Here is an 18,801-nt window from a genome sequence, read left to right on the forward strand (position 1 = left end):
CATTATTTTTAAATATTTTCACCTTGTGTTTATTCCCTTCCTTCCTTATGAGATCCTTTTGAGGACTAATGGATTAGTGCAGGTGGGGCTCAGTGAATGAATCATGAGTCATAACTAAGGCAGACCTGCTGAACCGTGGTACAAAGTTTACCTAATGTAAGTGCATTTACTAGAATATAAAGTTTCATGGGTCTTAGAAAATTCCACAATTGCGTCCTTCCTACAGTTTTTAGGTATTAAAAGTACTTTAAAAGTTGGATGATAATTGTAATAGCAGTGGCTTCAAATGAATTGCTGTTGCTTAGAAACAAAAAATTGGCTGTTGTGTACACACACACACACACACACACACACGCATGCACATGCACATGCACATTTAAGGCAACTTACTGATCAGATGAGAGACTTAAGGATGACAAACCTTGATGGTTGCTGAGCCCAGAAGCATGTAACTGTGTTTATCCTGGTGCTCGTTCTTTCCTGAGCTCAGTCTCACAGTGCTCATTGTTCAAGTCATGGTTATTGTGGTTATTTATTTTCATTTTAATGAATGCAATGGTCTTGCCATTCTTTATTTTCCAAAATCATACTTTATTTTCCAAATTTTCAGAAGAAAAGGAATTGTACAATTTAAATGATGATTATACATATTTTTTACCATTGAATAATAAAAGAATCAATCTCGGTACTTTTTAAATGCACTCAATGTCTGAGGATACAAATTATGATAGAATAAACATTTAAACACTGGAATAATCTCACTTCAAAATGAAAGACAGCACTCAGTAACAGGAAGCAATATCACTAGAGATGGGATTGTTTAATAGATTTGATGTGGAAATCTGTCTTTACCATAGAGTCACTGTCAATTCAATCTTTCTGTGTACATTTTTGGAAACATTGGTGCATAAATATATGAAAGGGAAGTCTCTATAGCTTTTTCAAAAGCTAGGAGAATTTAACTTTAAATAATATGAAATGGTTTTTCCATTAAAAAGCCTTAAAATTCAATCCCCGGTTCTGCAAAAATAAATAAATAAATAAAAAAATTTTAAAAAGCCTTGAAAAAGTTTTGTATCCTGATGTACTATAAAGAGAGTGAAACTTTTTTATTGATATTTAAAATAATGATTTTCATTTTTAAAGCAACAAAACCTTTTGCTAGCTGGGCATAGTGGTGCTTGTTTGTAATCCCAGCACTTAGGAGGCTGTGCAGCAGGAAGGTCCTTGCAAGTTCGAGACCAGCCTGGGCTACAAAGTGAGCTCAAGACCAGCCTGAACTGCATAGTGAGACCCTCTGTCAAAAAACAAAAAAAACAAAAACACCCCTCTTGATAAAAATTTAAAGGTACAGTGGAAAACTGAACATTTGAAGTCAGAAATGGTGGCACACACCTGGTAATCCCAGAACTCAAGAGGCTCAAACAGGAGGATCACTGCAAATTCAAGGCCAGTCTGAACTACATAGTGAGACTGTCTCAAAAACAAAATCTACCAAAACAAAATGGAAAGTATGGCTCAGGGTGGGGTAGGGTGACTGCTGTTGAGATCAGCACACTAGTTACTTTTGTGGGCTTGTAGTTGTTGACAGAACACAAAGAGCCCAAGTGGGATAGCTGGCAGAGTTCCAAAAGAGTGTTTCTTTTAATAATGCATATGGTTATACATTTTGTGTCTAACCTTTAGTGTGTATTTTACTTCACAATTTTTAAAAGGTTAAAATTATAAAATGAACCCTTGGTATTTCCACTAAAAATTATGGATGTAAATTTTTCTATAAATAGCAACTGATGATTCCTAAGAAATATTTCTTAATAACAAGCTACAAATATTTGAAAAAGTTCATACATGTGCATAGAAAAAGTCAAAGAATTAAATGGACTTTGCTAATAAGACTTATTTTGTTACAGTGTTATATAATATAGTTTGGTTCAATGATCTTTTGTGACTTCAAAATTGTCCCATCCTAGTCTCATACAAAATTATTCATGTTATTCTGTTAGAGAGTAGAAAAAGAGCATGGGAACAAGTTCCATATTGCCTTAAATATCTTAATACTGTTTTTCACTGTCCATCTTTTTACATAGAACAAAGATTAGTTACCTTGCCTAACTAACCATGATGATAGTTGTTGATGTGTAGCATTGTATCTAATGTCATTTAATTTGCAAATAGATTTTCCACACTGGATTTCTTCCATACATTGATGACTGATAGAGACTATTTCTTGTTGTTAAATATCTAAGAAATTTAAACACATAAAACATTTAAATCATCAAATGAAAGCAGTTTTGGAATGCAGTATAACAAAAAGCATGGACATATAGCTGGGTTATATTTTTCCCCCATCAAACACTTGACAGTTTCCCTCCAGTTGTTCAAGCAGCACCTGAAATGATACAATTCATAAAATTATGTGGTGTCTGAGTGATTCACATATTCAGGAAGCAACTGGTCTAGGGCTCTTTGGATAAGAGCTTCCTCAATTGTATTAGTCTATGAAATCATCATAAAACAAAGCATGCTTAACTTGCAGATGTCTTATTAAACTGTCATAAAGCTGCCTGGAATCTCATTTGGTAGAAAATGGCAAAGTGGACAGAATGTGGATCTCCTTTCAGATGTATGATGAGTGATTCAGTAATCCAGCAGGCTGTCTTCATCCAATTGCCTGTGATAAAAACTTATCACAAGTCCTTATGTGTGCTCTTCTTTGACTAAGGCAAACCAGAGTGTCTCACTCAGTGCAGTTCCAATACTCTGCTTTCATTCTTGCTACTGCTGTGGCTGCAATACCTTGTGAGGGAAGATATGCCCGAAATATGGACAAGTCTACTTGCTGCTCCATTGACCAGTAGCAGTACAGAATTGCCGAAATACGAGGCTGCAGTGGGAGTGGACTGGCTGGTGCAGCACCTCTAGGCACATGGCACAGTCCACGGTTTTGAAACAGGGTCACTGTGGAACTAAGGCACTCAGGCTGGCCTTGAATCCACAGTCCTCCTACTTTAGCCTTCTGAGTGCCAGGAGCACAGGCGTGTGCCACCATGCCTGGCTAGCTCTTGGTTTAGGTTTCTCATACTGTAGTTATTGAGAGGTGGTGCATCAACATTGCATATATGTAATGAAGTTTCCATTACTTGACCTTGAAAGAATACTTTTTTCTTGTTCAGTGAAGATTAATGTAGACAGTGACATTCTCTGCTCTTTCTGAGTAAATCAGTTTTATGCTGATCATCAAAAGACAAATCCTACATGGCTCTTCAATTTTTTAGGCTGATAAAAGAACTCACTGAGGATATAAAAGATAACTAATTTGCTCATTTTCTTTCCAAACCTTGAACCATTTCTTCTCTTTCTTCATGATGTAAGACAAGTTAATTTTTTTTTCTAATTCTTCTACAATTTCAAGTTTTCATTGATTGTTTCATTAAACTCACTGTATGTTTACTCTTGGGTTTTGACATTGATTTTAGGAGCATTTGATTGAATGTACTTATTAGAGCCTTTGAAAAATTTTTATTTTTTGACATATTGAGGATTAAATCAACATCTTTTCACTGGGCCACATTGCCAGCTCTTTATTTTTGGGTAAGGTCTCAGTCACTTAATTACCCATTGATCTGCCTGCTCTGCTTCCCAGAGCTTTGGAATTACAGGTAAACACATATGGAATTAATGTTGTCCAACAGTGCCACACAAACCACCTGTGTGCAGAATGCTGACTAAATGACAGGCAGTGGCAGCTAGGGTTGTGTGCTGCAGACACAGTGATAGTGAAGTGGCAGAGAGGGTGTTCTCATGTCACAGCAAACATGCTGTGCTATCTCTTGCTTATAGTGTGGTTCCAGATTACAGATATCTGTTGTTTTAGTTTGAATTTATTGGTTACAAAGAACAGAAGCCCTCTAAAATTAAGTTAAAATAGGATGAGAACTTAAAAATGTAGAATTTAACAGCCAGTGTCAGTCATCTTAGTAGGTCCACTAGGGACCATGCATGAGCTAGAAAGTTAGAGTTGTATCCCCTGCCTCATCTCTGATGTTTTCTTTCTCTGCTTCTATATTTCCTCTTCTCTCTCATGGACCAGCACATTTGTACCTGCTGGCATCTGTGTGAGCTTTTGGCATAGGTCCTTATTAAAGCCTGGGCTTTCCATGAGTCTTATTCTCAAAAGACAGTTTTTAAGTTTGTTAGTATAAGTTTATCATATATAATAAATGCATTCATCTCGGAGAATAGTACACACACACCTTTATCATTTTACCCTCCTCACATCATTTCCACCAGGTTCCTTGCCCATCTCCACAGACTCTATATTCCTGTTTCCTACCACTTCTATTTTTTGTTTTCTCTTTTTATTTTATTTTATTTATTTTTTTCAAAGTTTTATTGATAAACAGATAGCAATGAGACAGTTTCAAATCAAATTGGAAGTACAGTTTCAACAAATAATACACTGCATATATTCTTCTTAGTGGTTAATTGCTGTACAAGATGCGGACTTGTGATCCTATTTACAAACACCATTAGAACAAATCATTCTATTCATTAAGAGAATGCAACTATATATCTATCCCAACCACTTTGAATACACAGATACAAAATAGACATTCATAGGTATACCCCATTTTTTCTAAGTTCTGTTATTGAATATTATAGGTGTGTAAACTCAGCAAAATATTCTAAAAGAGTCCAGTAGCCCATAATAGCATTAGGTCTTCTGTTTAACTGGCAATGTCAGAAATTATTGACCTGAGCCCCCCACAGCTCAACTTAACTGTTTTCTCTTTTTAAATTATTTAGATTTTAGGTCTATCATGGTGGAGAAATCATGTGATACTTAACCTGCGTAATTTATTTCACTTAACTTTATGGTTTCAAGGTATCTCCATTTTCCTACCAATAACTCAAATTTATCCTTTAAATCCATTATATATGAATCACATTTTGTTTATTCATTTATCTGTTGATGGGCATACAGGTGGCTTCCATAATTTAACTGTTGTATGTTGTGCTGCTATAAATGTAGGTATACAAATACCACTATAATACTTAACTCTCAGGAAGATATCCAGACAGAGCTGGATCAAATGGAATTTCTGCTTTTAGTTTTTGAAGAATCACCACACTGATTTGCATAGTGGTTATACCAGTTTACATCCCCACCAACAATGTGGAAGTGTTCCATTTTCTCCACAAGCTTGTCAGAGTTTATGGTTCTTTGAGTCTTTGGTAGTAGCCATTCTTAATGGAGTAAGATAGAATCTCAGTGTTGTTTTGATTTGCATTTCCCTGTTGGTCAGAGATACTGAACATTTTTCTGTTTACTTACTGTCTGTGTCTTATTTTTCTTGTTGCTGAAACAAAAATACCTGACACCCAAAGCTAAAAGAGGAAAGCTTTATTTTGGCTCACAGTTTTTAGAGGTTTTATTGGCTGGCTTCAAGGCAGGATGGCATGGCAGAAGGGAGGTAGCCCCTGGCAAAGCAGGGCAGGCAGAAGGCAATGAAACAGTGAAGCAGTGAAACAGCGCTGACAAGTAACCCCAGCGGCATTCTTTCTTTCTTCCCCGTTATATGCTGTCTCACACCCAGGGAGGGTCTTCTCTTTATCCACTCCCAGAACTATGCCAGACAACTCAGTGGACTAATTTAGTATTCACACTTTTAATTCCAGCACCACACACTTAATCCCAGAGTCACATACTCCAGATCTAGCCACCTCTGAAAGCCCCATCTATGAAGGGTTGAGGCTTTGAGGGACATCTAGACACAAGCTGTAACAGACCATTTGTACTTCTTTTGCTGAGAATTGTTCCAAAAAGAAAGAGTTTGATTGGGTTACTTCAGCCTCTGGATTCTGTTTCTGGATCAGGCAGGTACCTTGGGTTCCATGATCTTTTGTGGCTGGGAGAGAAAGATTTTAATGTATCCTTTCATTGACTTGTCCTTTTTCTTTCTGTTATATTTTGAGAGACTTCCTTACTGTTATCCCACTGTACTTGCATTGAAGTTTTATTTTGGCACCTGTATTTATTGTTCCCTATAGTCATTTTATTTTTGTTGTGTCTTATTCTTTTTTAAGGGTTGGAATATCTTGAATCTCTGAGTTTTATTGTAATTGTTTCTTTGTAAAGTAGTCCCTTGTCCTGAGGTACCATTCCTGCTCAGGGTGTTTTCTTCCCCTATGTTACTGATTTTCCTTGTAGGCTTGGTTGCCTATTTATAATTAGATTGGTAGACTGGTGAGTGTTTACTCTTTTTAAAAAGATCAATGTAGAGTTTTTTCTTTTCCTTTCCTTTTCCCCCTAGCTTCGCCTCTACCCTAAGTGGAAATTCTAAAGAGGAGTGGAATGTATATTTGTAGTACTGAGTCTTGTGCTGGCCAGCTTTGTTTCATCCTATGATCTAGGCATGGTGTTGTATGCCTGCAATTCCAGCACTTGGGAGGCTGAGGCAGGAGAATCACTGAAGTTGAGGGCAGCCTGAGATACATAGTAAAGTCAAGGCCAATCAGAGCTACATAACAAGACCCTGTATCAAAAAGCAAACAAAACAAGATATTATATCAAAAACAAAAATCCTGTAAAGAAAAATGTGCTCTGGGTACTAAAATTCCCATGAGAAATAATGAGGATCCACGTTTCCTTCCTGCCACAGTTGGTTCATTTTTAGTAGATATGAACTCTGCAATGTTTGGACTGTCATTATTCTTGGCCAGGCTTCCCGAAGGCTAAGGCTGTGTTGGATGGGGAGATGGGGGGGGGGAGTGTTTGCTGCTGTTAATTCATCTCTAGCTGCTCTATAGCATCCCCCCTTCTAAGCTGTGTTACCTGTTGTCCCTGAGCCCAGGTCTTCCTGGGAGTCTGCTGAGCAACTTACCTCTTGGTGGCCTTGGAGTAGCAGCTTTTTCCTGTTTCATCTCTCTGCACATTTCTGTTCTCTTTTTTCCAGAAATATATTTACCATTGAAAGTTCTCTTCCAGCAAATTCCTTTCATCTTAAGAAATTCCTTTGTTGTGTTATCTAATGCTTTTATTTCATTAAGGGCTCAGGAAGGCTGACCAGGCTATTAGTCATCTTGGAATACAGTATAAACTGTATCAGGTAGTTGTTTTAAGAAATAGCACTTGGTATTGGCTTTATTTTGTTTTCTTTCTTTTAAAATTTTTTTTAAAATTCATTTATTTATTTACCTGGTACAGGGTCTCACTACGCAGCTCTGACTCATAGTGATCCTCTTGTATCAGCCTCCCCAGTGCTAGGATTACAGGCATGTACCATCACACCCAATTTCGGTGGCCAGCCCATTGTGGGACTGGCATGACATGTGGTACCTGGTATAGAACCTGGGTCCTTGAGCTTGCCAGGCAGGCCCTTAAATTGCCAAGCTATCTCCCTGGCTATTTTGTTTTCTAAAATGAGAGACATATAAAGGAACACATTTAAGAAAATGAATAATTTTTTTAAAAAGTGAGATGAAACTAGTCCTTACAACCAGTCAGAGGAGTGGGTGGTCTTCAGGTGGGGCACCCTGCACATCTTACTGTGGTCACAACTTGTGTTGTGCTAGCACCTCTGGTCATCAGTCTTGTATGTTTTTAGTCATTCCCCCTTTTTTTTTTTGTATATTTTGTTTACGATGTATTTATGTTTAAACAGTGTAGTGTTTAATTTTTGCTGTTTGTATTCTTTCTCTACATTGAATCACAGAATCATGTAACATGTACATTTCCTTATCCTGCTGTTTTACTCAAGCTTATGTTTTTGAGATTTAGCTATATTGATTCACAAACCAATATTTTCTTTTCTTTAATTTTTTTTCTTTTTTTAATCCATAATTTTATTGAGAAGCAAATAGCAATGAGACAGTTTCAAATCAAATTGGTAGAACAGTTCCAATAATTAACACATTGCATACTCTCTTCCTAGTGATTATTTGCTGTACAAGATGCAGACATGATATCCTATTTACAAACACTATTATAACAAATCCCTCTATTCATTAAGAGACTATAACTATATATCCTAACCATTTTGAATACACAGATACGAAATGGGCATTCATCTGCATCCCCTTTTTTGTTTAGTTCCATCATTTGACTATTATAGGTGTGTTAACTCAGCAAAATATTCTAAAAGAGTCCAGTAGTTCATAATAGTATTGGGTCTTCTGCTTGACTGGCAATGTCAGAAATTATTGACAAGAGTCCCCTACAGCTGAACATAACACTATGGCTTTACTTCTTATACTTCGTTTTTACACTTTTCTGCTGGTTGGTTAAGACCAAGATGAAGCAAGACCTATGCAACAAAAGTTGTAGCTTTTGGATCTGATAAGGTCAGTCAAATCCCACAAACCAACATTTTCATTTTTGCTACTGTGTGTGTTGCATTGTGAAAATACATTATAATTTATCTTTAAAAATAGTGACAATGACGTAGAGTGTGCCTAAGGAGAGTCACATGGGGAGAAGACACTCTCTCAGGCTTTCACAGAGAGCACATTGGCCAAGCAATGGCCGTGACTCATCCACATGGCTGCACTGACAAAGGTTCTACAATCTGAGGTACAGGATCTCAGGATAAATCCTGAGGGCATTTCACTGACCTTCTCAGACCGAAAAGCTACAACTTTTGTTGCATAGGTCCTGCTTTACCTTGGTCTTAACCATCCCGTAGAAAAGTACGAAGACGAAATATAGGAAGTAAAGCCATGTTGTTAAGTTGAGCTGTGGGGGACTCAGGTCAATAATTTCTGACATTGCCAGTTAAACAGAAGACCCAATGCTATTATGGGCTACTGGACTCTTTTAGAATATTTTGCTGAGTTTACACACCTATAATATTCAATAACGGAACTTAGAAAAAATGGGGTATACCTATGAATGTCCATTTTGTATCTGTGTATTCAAAGTGGTTAGGATAGATATATAGTTGCATTCTCTTAATGAATAGAATGATTTGTTCTAATGGTGTTTGTAAATAGGATCACAAGTCCGCATCTTGTACAGCAATTAACCACTAAGAAGAATATATGCAGTGTATTATTTGTTGAAACTGTACTTCCAATTTGATTTGAAACTGTCTCATTGCTATCTGTTTATCAATAAAATTTTGAAAAAAAATAGTGACAATGTATGTGTTCACTGTGTACATGATTCCTTAAAGTTTATGTACATTGTGAGATAACTAGATCTAGTTGATTAATACAATCGTTACTTCACATTATTGATTTTTGTGGTAAAAACACTTCATTCTCTCAGCATTTTGCTTTCCATTTGCAGTATATGATCAAACCTCCTAGTCCAGCATTTTTCAACATACAGTAGTATACAACATATTATTAACTATAATTACCATGTTGTATAATAGATCTCTTGAATTAATTCCTAAATGAAATTTGTATCCTTTGACTGAGATCTTGTCTTTTTAAAAGAGGAAGAAATTTCTGATGCATGGAACACATCTGATGTCAAATTAATATTTTTTCCTCATCAACCAGTTTTTCATTTCTTGGAAGATAGTGTCTTACAGTTTCACTACACTGTGACACTAAGTGCCTGGTGTTAGGGAGACACCACAGTTTAAGAATCCTATAAAATTGCCAGTCTCTTCAGATGCAGTTGCAGGTGGTGGATCCCTGGATTACCAACAACTTCTATCTGATTTGGCTACAAAGTGGAGCTTTCTCAGGCGTCTTCCTCAGGGTAAATGATTTTCAATATTAGTAACTTCACTTATACATAAGAAAATAGAGGTTTGAGAATGAAGTAAGCTTGACCAGGACTAAGCAAGTTAGTAAGAACCAGGGGTGGCATCTTACTGCTCATCTAGGCTTGCTTTGTAATGCAGGCTGCTTTGAACTCGCAACAGTCCTCCTTCCTCAACTTCCCAAATGCTGGAATTACAGGTGTGTGCCACCTTGCCTGGCCAAAGTTTACTCTTTTAATAACTTCTTTAAATGGTACTGGAGATTGGATCTAGTTTATTACATAAAATTTTTCTAGCTGTGATATTGATATTTTGGTTATATTTTAAATTAAAAATGTTTTGAGAGGAGAACTCACCACATTGCTTAGGTTAGACTTGAACTCCTCAAAAATCCTATCTCATCCTCCCAAGTGTGTGTCACTGCAGACAGCTTCTTAGTCACTCTTTTCAGAATTAAGTTTGTCTCTTAGCAAATTGGTCAAGCAATGGCTGTGACTCATCCACATGGCTGACACTGACAAAGGATCTGCAAAGTGTGGAACAGGGTTACAGGATAAATCCTGAGGGTACTTGAGACACAAAAGTTACATTTTTGTGTTATATAGGTCTTGCTTTATCTTGGTCTTAACCATCCAGCAGAAATGGATAAAAATGAAGCATGTAAAGTAAAGCTGTATTACCATGCTGAGCTGTAAAAGGCTCAAGTCAAATGTGCGGATAACTCACAACTATTGTGGACTGCTGGACTGTGTTGGATTGTTTTTCTGAATTCACACACCTATAGTATTTAGATATCCATGGAATACCCATCTGTGACAGGACTAAACAAAAAAAGGGGATACAAAGGGAGAACCATTTTGTATGTGTATATGCAGAATAGTTAGGATAGACATAGAGCTACTTTCGCTTAATTCAATGAGTAGAAAGATTTGTATTAATAGTGTTTGGACAGGATATCCTGTCTGCATCATGTACTATGGATAACCACTAAGAAGATAACAATGTACAATGTATGAATTATTGAAACTGTCTATCAGTTTTGAAACAGAAAAAAAAAGGTTTAGTTTAAAACTTTTACTGTCAGGGGTATAAATGTACATAGGAAATCCCTTCTTTTGAGAACTCATATCCTAATGCCCCTGTTTCAAAAGAAGGGTCTTTAGACTGCCCGGGTGCCTCTTAAGTCTAATAGAGCCCTTGGCTCCCCTGAGACCCATGGAGTCAGCCCAACAGGTGGGTTCATGTCATACTGATGTTGTGAATCTGTTAAAATGTGCTTGGCTTTCGAAAAAAAAATTCACACACAGGTTAATATGGAAAAATGTGAATGCTTGATATTTGTCCTGTTTTCCAATTTGTATTAATATACGGTACTTAGGTATCCATGGAATCCACTGGAAGCAAATAGCTAATGTTCAGATCCTCAGGAAGAAGATAATTTTTTTTGAGAATGAAATGTTTCCTCTCATATTGAGTGCTTACACATGGATAGCACACAGCTTGGCCGGGCTTTGCCTTTTTCTTGTCCTTCTCTAAACAATATATTATAGCTATTTACAAATAATTTTTTCTACATTAGGTGTTCTAAGTAATCTAGAGGTGATTTAAAGTATATTGGAGCATTCATGCAAACACCATGCTGTGGACACCAAGAAAGGACTTGAGCACTGTGGATTTTATATCTCAGCAGAAATCTGGAAGCAGTCTCCCACGAGTCCCAAGTGGTGACAGTATATATCTACCTGTGCTTTCTTTTTGCAAGTTCCTGAGTTTAAAATTTCCTGGTGTTATTAATTGCAAAGATTAATTTTGACACTTCTATTTAAAAATCCCTCCAAGTTTAAAATTTTACAAATTGGGCAGATGTTCATGGTGTTGGTAGGTTGTGACAAGAACAAGGGTTTCCATAAAAGATTTAAAATGTCAGTTTGTGGACTGTAGAAAATCCATAAAATGGGTTTAACCCCAAAAAATATTTTGGTGATTTTGGGGCCTTCACACTATATAATATTCCCAGCCCTTTATTTATTTATATCTGCTGTTTGAGATGGGGTGTTGTTGAGTTGCTCCAGCCTTACCCCCCTGGAGTGTGGGGATTATAGATGTGTAACATCATGCTCAGCTTTGAAAAAAATTATCCTAATAAACGATGCATGTACATTGTAGACAGTGAAAATACAAGAAGGTATAAAATGAAACCTTTCACCTCAACAGTTTATTGTATATTCTTATTTATACTCTTTCATTTCATTCAAATAAGGCCATTCTGTAATGGTGCTTGTCCTTTTTATAGCTTCTGGACATTTCTCCTTATCAGCCCATGTAGACCTATGAAACTTTTTTTTTTGTTTGTTTCCTTTTATCATTTGAGACAGGGACTCACTAGTAGCTCAGGCTGGCCTTGGACTTGCTATCTCTTGCTTCAAACTCCTGTGTTCTGGAATCACAGGCATGTGCCACTGTACTTAGTTTGCCATGTTCTTTTCAAAGGTTGAATTTTGTTCCATTGCATGGCTGTACTATAATTTATTTAATTGGTTTTCTTCTAATGAAAAATTTGGTTGTGCATTTGTTTGTTTTGCTTGTGTAAACCATACTACATTACATCCTTGCTTGTATATGTTGGTGTTCTTACATTACTGTATCATTGGGGTAAATGACTATGGTATTAATGGTATTATGGCCAATAAGTTGAGTGTTCTTTTGCTTGATTTGTATGGAAATTGCAAATTGACAAAGTGCAGCTCTGCTACTGGCTTGGAGCTTTGCATGCCAGTGACTCTCAACTGTTAGTGTTAAGCTTTTGGCAGCTCCTGGCCTATTAGCTCCTCAGCATCCATATCTGGAGGTCTCCCAGAAGCTTCTGCCGCCCCTGCAGGACTCTGCCCATCTCCACCAAATGCTGGTGGTCTCAGCTGGTCAATGCCATTTGTCACCAGTTGATTGTGCTGGTCTATGCCAAGGGTCTCTGCAGGTCATCATCAGTTATCACTGATGTTTGGCATTCTTGAGGACTAGCAGCCCCTTAAGGTTCTTTGATTTTTTCTGCCCTCACCATGCAGGATAAGAAGCCTGAGTAGATTTATAGGACACCTGAGTGAGGCTTTATTTGGATGGGGCCAGTGCAGCACAGCAGACTGTTGTAGCAGAAGGAGCCTTTCTAAACTAGTTCTAGGAGAGTGAGAAGAGAGCTGCTTCTGCAGAGAGGCAGCAGGCCTGTGCATGCAGTTTTGTGTATTTCATGGGTTTGTGTTTGGTTCAAGTTCAGTCCTGCCACAGCGTTGTCTGAGATTGGTCCAAATTCAGTCCTACTTCAGTGAGTACAGGGCAGCAGTTTGAGGGAACATCAGAAGTGGCTGCTTGATTGACACCTGTCACTTCTCCCTGGAAATAGGCTGAGATTGTAACTGATGCTGTTCCAGAGTCTCCAGGAGGGGGATTGTATGGTATGTGGTCTGTTGGGGTTTGTCATTTAGGGCAGAACAGCAGTGGGCCAGCCTCTCTTCTGGATTATAGCCTTATCAAGGGTAGTTTCCTGGGGGCTACTAGAGCTGTGGGTGTGGGGAGGGGTGTCGTGTGGCTGTCAGCTGAGCTGGGACTCCTTTCAGCCTCATCCTGGAGGTTGGCTACTGGGTAACCAACCACCAAGGCGGGGAGAAAACACGAAGGCAAGTGACCCCTTAGGGACCCCGGGGGGAGCAATGGCTAGGGGTTGGACTGTGCCTATCTTCTGGCTGTCTGTGGGCAAGGGCAGGAATTTGTTGTCTCTCAGTATTGCTGAGTTCTGATAGGCTAAAGGACTCCCTAGAAAAGTTCCAGTATATACTCTCACCAAAGTGTGTTAGCTGTCACCATAACCAGTACTCAAGATAATACAATTTATAAATATTTTCATATAATTTTGGATATTTCAATCTGTGGCCACTTGATCCTATTGCTTCATATTTGGGGTATTATGGCAGGAATGCTTGGTAGAGCAAACTGCTCGCTTCATGGATAGAAATTGTAAATGCAGCCTTTACATTTTTTTTATATGTATATTTGGTACAGGGTCTTACTATGCAGCTTGGACTGGTAGTGATCCTCCTGTTTTTAGCCTCCCCAGTCTGGGATTACAGGTGTGCGCCACCATGCCTGGTTTTGGTGGCTGGTTTAGCATGCCCGAGTGTGGGGCTGGTGCAGCATGTGATGCCTGGGATTGAGCCCAGATCCCTGTGTTTGCCTAAGCAGGTTCTTAGTCTGCTGAGCTATCTCACCAGCCCTAAAATTTTCTTTTAAAGAATACAAAATGGTAAAAACAAAACAAAACATTAGAAATGATTCAAAATTTCATTAAACAAAATAATAGTTTGATGGTGGTTGTTGTACTGCATAATATTATCTTCAAATTAGTTGTTTAGGTTACCAGCTATAAACCTGTGAAATTGGTTAAAAAAAGTTATAAGAAATTAAAAAGAAAAAATCAAAATAAAAAATATAAAAATTTTATGCATCAACTGCTTCTTTCAATAGACCAGCAGAAATCAGCACTACATTGACTGAAACTATGCTGCATATGTGCATAAATATATCTTTTTCCCTTCTTTTGTCCCTTTCCTCATCCATTTTTTTCTTCCCTTTGAAAAGATTATTTCTCTTTCACAGTATCTATTGTACCTTTCAGATTTTATTTACTCTTTCAGGTTCTCACACTAGTGAGAAAATACAATGTTTAAGCATGCAGATCTGATTTATTTCATTTTCCAATACAGTCTCTAGTTGCATCCACTTACCCATAAAAGTCTTGAATTTATTTTTTTTTTTATAGCTGAGTAATACTCCATTGTGTAAAATACCACATTTTTTTATATCTATTCCTCAGTTGATGGGCATTTGGGTTATTTCCAAGATTTAGCTATGACAAATTACATTGCTATAAACATGGTGCGCATATATTGCAGGACCCAGCAGGGTATAATGTTTTCAGTTCTTTTGGAAAAATACCTAGGAGCGGAATAGCTGCCTTGAATGAGACCTCCAATCCTAGCTTTTTGGGGACTCTCCTCACTGATTTCCATAATCCCAGCACTCAGGGAGACTGAGGCAGGAAGATCCTTAAGTTCAAGCTCATCCTGGACAATTTACCAACTTAATGAGAGCATGTATAAAAGCTACCAAAAAAAAAAAAAAAAAAAAAAAAAAAAAAAAAAAAAAAAAGACTAGGGCTATAGGTTAGTGTGAAGACCCCAGGTTCAATTCCCAGTGCAAGTGGTAAAATTCAGATCTGATGAATTCACTCACTTTCCTGGCTCTTCCCTGCTATTCCTTCTTTTCTTCATATCTTTGCATAGTCAACTTAGAAAAATACAACTAAGAGGCCAGAGTCTTCGGGCTGATCTGTTGATCAAGCCATGCTTGATTGGTTATTTTTGAACATTAGTGGAGAGCATATATACTTAAAGCTCCTAATTTCAATTACATTCTTTCAAATAGTACTTGGTGACATTTCTAGAATGAAGTGGTTTCTTCTGTTATATGTATTTTTGAAATCAAACCTCATCAGGAATTCTACCATAGTGAGGTTTCTGAAAACCAGTGTGTTGATCTGGTTAACACAGTTTTTACAGGAGGTTTTATTAAGTACAAAACATGAAGATGTTGCCTGTGTCAATGGCCATTTGAAAATGCTTTCATTTCAGTGTTTTGTTTTTGGCAGACAAAATGTCTTTGCTTGGAAAACAGGAACATATTAATGAAAGGTTTGGTTTTTATTTATTTATTTATTTTTGTACTTGTAAAAGTAGTACATGTACAGTGTAGAACATCTTGGATATATAAAAATATAAATAATAGTGAACACTATAATCTTATCAGCTAAAGAAATTTTTATGTCTCACTGTTTACTTTTTTCCTATATCTGCAGAGTTACACACACACACACACACACCCCATACTGATAGTTTTAAAGTTAGCTCTATGTGGATATAATTTAAAATTTTCATTTGCCATTATGGTATAGGTTCTTCCATACCACTAAATATTCTACATAGATCTGCCATTTAAATATTCTACATAGATCTGCCATTTCCCTGTGCAATCTTGGGGAAATCTATCAACCTTGCTGGACTTCTTGTTCTCATCTGTAAAAGGGTGGTAGTGGGGATAATGATAATAGCTACTTAACAAGTTTGTGGTAAGCATTAGTCATAATGCTTGTTAATTAATGTAAAATATTCTGACTAGGCCTGATATATTATAGCTGCTTGACTAGTGTTACTTTTAAAAACATGATGTACAAGTTGTGTTGTTGTACTCTATTATACAAATGTACAGTACTATGTTTAGCCACTCTTATTGCACACTACTTTTGTGGTACTGAGGATTGAGCTCAGGGTCTTTGCACTGAGTAACATCCCAAGCCATTTTTATTTTGACACAGTGTCACACTAAGTTGTCCAGGCTATCTTCAAACTTGCTATCCCTCCTGCCTCAGCCTCCTAGTAGCTGAAATAACAGACGTGCTACTGTGTGTAGTTGGATACTTTTATTTTAAACTAAATGTAATGCTGTGGTGAATAAACATTTTGCTCATAATCCTTTTCCTAGGCTATAATTATGTCAACTTCCTAGAAATCATATTACTAGATATCAGCGTTTTCAGGCATAATGCAGTGTCCTTTTGATTTTGTTGTAGGTAATTGTTGATAAAAAATTTGGGTTTTTAATTGTCCCTGAGATAAACCAGAGAAAGTTGATTCTCAAAGGGTTGTGATGTGGCCCTCTATGGCTCCTGATTCAGGCATATCCCAAGGGATATGCACTAGAAGCAGTTGAAGTATAGGTGGGGTGAATTTGAAACTATGTTTTTTCCTGTTTGGGACAAGGTCTTTGTTCCTGTAGCTCTGATTGTGTGGTACAGAGCAAGCCATGCCAACATGAAGCATTTTCCACTGTAAAGACTCACTGGAAAATCTTTTGTAGACTTAAGAGGCTAGTATATTTGTTGCCTTTTTTCTCCAGGGCAAAAATTTCATATTCTAAGTGTTTACAGCTATGTTTGTTTTAAACACTGATGTATCTAAAACTTACAGTTCAGGAAACACACACACACACACACAAATCTGGGAAATGTGCAGGTGTTTCCTTGAAGGTATTTTTGAAATCATAGAGTGCTATGTGTTTGACCTTAAATATAGCATTACAGTTGTTGGAAGAGTCAACTAAACTGAGTTAGGAATATTTACAATGCATCTTTTAACTTTATGTGCCAATATAGGAAAGATCATTTACTTATTTATATACCCATTCATCTTTGCTCACTCATGTATTTCCCCTTGGTGCCTTAGACTGACAAAACAAAAATCATTCTTGGCTATAGTTTGGAACAGCTGCAGCTGCCCAGTCTCATTGGAAGGTCAAATCCCAGTCATTCTCTGCTGCTCGCCTGCCATTCTAAACCTCAGTTTGCATAAGATGATACTTTGACCCTGAAGCTGCTGAGTTCAATAATAACAAATCCCCAATGTTAAGGACCAACAGCGGTAGCATCACAGGGCCTCAATAAAGGTAATTTTATGTACACCACTTGTATTTTTTTCATGCGATTTGTGTGCCCACTAGTTTGACACTTCACAGAAAGGCTAATTAAAGCTATTGAAGCCAAAGAGTATAAGGATGTTTCCCCTATTATTAGCCAGTCTTCAGCATGGTTGAAATAATAGTGCCTTGTCTAAGAAGCCTGGAAGCCCTGCTAGTGCTTTATAGGCTTTGTAAAATGAGACAACCACTGCTGCCACTGTCATTGAGGGAGGGCAGGTCACCCCTCAGCAGGGCTCAGCCACTCCTGCTGCAGACTGTTTGCTGATTTAATTCTTTTTGGAATAGTAAAGCTGGATTAGGATCCCAGAACTAGCATTGCAGCTTTACAAGAGGATGGTGGGAGGAGCTGAAATTGTTTACATGGCCTTCTCCAGATGCCACACTCCAGGTCGGTTGCTCTTACTTTGGAGGGTCAAAGTGGGTTTAGGCTGAAACCTTCTGTCCATGTTGCAGTGTTTTCTGAAAGCCTTCCCATTAGTCAGCCTGATCCTGGTGACTACCTCTTGGGCTTTGTTATTGCACAGGATACAGCACTGCTTCTAAAGGCAGAGAGTGGAAGGCTGGGTTTACTTTGCTGTTAATTGAGTGATTAATTGAGTTGCTTCATTTATGTGTAACAAATACATATCAGAGACTTCCTGTGTGTTGAGAGCTATGCTAAGCTCTGTAGAGGCATATAAAACAAATACAAAACACAGCTTGTATTAAAAGCAGCCTGGAGTGCTAGAGGCATTGAGCACTGAAGAACTCATCTAGTTAGTTGACAGCAGAAAGGACCTGTGTGGTATAGGACTTAAGTACTCTGGAACTTGGGGAGGGGCATTGGTTTGAAATCTTCAGAGATAGTGACAAAGGGAAATGAGTAGCACAGGGTAGAGAGCTTCTTTCTTCACATTGACCCCACAGTCTTAGTGGACTCCTTAAAAGTCCTAATCCTTTAATAGTGGTTATGTACAGTATTTTTTTTTTAAATATTTATTTATTTATCTTGTGTGTGTGTAGCCAGTTCAGCCCACCAGGGGGGCGGGGCTGGCTGGCATGTGGTGCTGGGGATTGAACCGCAGTCCCTGTGCTTTTGCTTAGCTTGTTCTAAGTCCCTGTGCTTTTGCTTAGCTTGTTTAGACCACTGAGCCATCTCACCAGCCCTATGTACAGTATTTTTAAACTATACAAATAGACATTGTTCATCTGATAATGAAGTAGAGCATCTGATAGCATTTGTGGAATAGAAGACTTGAAAAACATGCACATAACATACAAAAGAAAAAAGAAATCATCCATAATCTAGCTATCTGGAAATAGTCTTACTTTTTTTCCCCCTCTGTGACTGATTGATTATACAGACATTGCTCATTTATGTGACTGAATTAAGTTCCTATGACCAGGTCAGTACATGGATTGTTCACTAAATGAGAAATATATATAAATATATAGAAGAGAATGCTATAAATACATGGTTATTTTAGTCCATTTGTATTACTCTAACAGAATATTGCAAGATGCAGCA

General features: G+C 37.6%; 1 protein-coding gene and 1 pseudogene across 11 annotated transcripts in view; one reads left to right on the forward strand and one right to left on the reverse strand.

Annotated features, from left to right (window-relative positions):
• Positions 1–18,801, forward strand: part of Fam160a1 (family with sequence similarity 160 member A1) — a 337,219-nt gene that overhangs the window by 32,040 nt on the left and 286,378 nt on the right. The window contains exon 1 of one of the 11 annotated variants that reach the window (XM_023723676.1): positions 17,620–17,682. The exons of the other annotated variants lie outside the window; for them this stretch is intronic. The gene's annotated coding sequence lies outside the window, so the exon portion shown is untranslated. Of the gene's footprint in view, positions 1–17,619; positions 17,683–18,801 lie in introns of those variants that run through there. 11 annotated transcript variants of the gene reach the window in all.
• On the reverse strand, positions 2,413–2,946 carry LOC111818773 (annotated as a pseudogene).

This window comes from Octodon degus, unplaced genomic scaffold (genome assembly GCF_000260255.1).
Source record: "Octodon degus isolate 3935 unplaced genomic scaffold, OctDeg1.0 scaffold00101, whole genome shotgun sequence".
NCBI classification, from domain to species: Eukaryota; Metazoa; Chordata; class Mammalia; order Rodentia; family Octodontidae; genus Octodon; species Octodon degus.